At 45.1% G+C, this 700-nt stretch overlaps 1 protein-coding gene across 1 annotated transcript in view; it reads left to right on the top strand.

Annotated features, from left to right (window-relative positions):
- The window catches only part of LRRC7 (leucine rich repeat containing 7), a 463,713-nt gene that overhangs the window by 433,660 nt on the left and 29,353 nt on the right, over positions 1-700 (top strand). The window lies entirely within an intron of this gene.

Raw genomic sequence — 700 nt, 5'->3', positions numbered from 1 at the left:
ATTCAAGTGTGCCTTGACCTACCTAAGAGGTAAGGATTTCAGGTCCCTTTACTGTAAAAATACAGAGATCATTTCAGGCTCTTGGATTTCGCATAAACCCATTAATAAGCTAGGCAAGTATGATGGAGAGAAAGCATCAAGCTACTTAAGAAAACAAACATTTCCTGTCTCCTTGAAGAATCTTTCCGGTGTATATTTATAAAGATGCAAAATACTTGCTAGTGTGTCTTCTGATTTTTTTCTTTACTGTTTATTAACCTTTCGTGTGCCCACCCTGTTAACACTTGTTTCACCTTGTTCTAGGACTTATTTTGTACCTAAAGTTACAAAAGCATGTTTTTATCCTTATGTAACCCAAATATGCTGCCTCTTGGTCCCCGTCTTGCCGTCACTGGGGTCACCCCGCCCCACTTTATACAGAGCTCTGGCTTTCTCACCATGGCCCACACACCCACCCACTCAGGACCACCAGGAATTCCTAAGTTGTGGTTTCCCTAAGTCACCCTCACACTGCCACACTCTGTATCGACATTTTATTGTGATGGCCATCATCTTCCTCTGGCCTCACCCCGGGCTGTCATTCCCAGCTGCGGTGAAACACTAGGCTGTCCTGTTGAACAGACATCCATTGATGACCAGGGTCCTGGGGAGGCAGGGCCGCCCAAATATCAGAGTATCCGCCTTCATAGTTCTAAGCCTG

This window comes from Otolemur garnettii, unplaced genomic scaffold, assembly GCF_000181295.1.
Source record: "Otolemur garnettii isolate 467f Iridium unplaced genomic scaffold, OtoGar3 scaffold00010, whole genome shotgun sequence".
Lineage (NCBI taxonomy): Eukaryota > Metazoa > Chordata > Mammalia > Primates > Galagidae > Otolemur > Otolemur garnettii.
The sequence above is the reverse complement of the archived record's forward strand: the minus strand, read 5'-3'. Positions and strand labels throughout refer to the sequence as shown.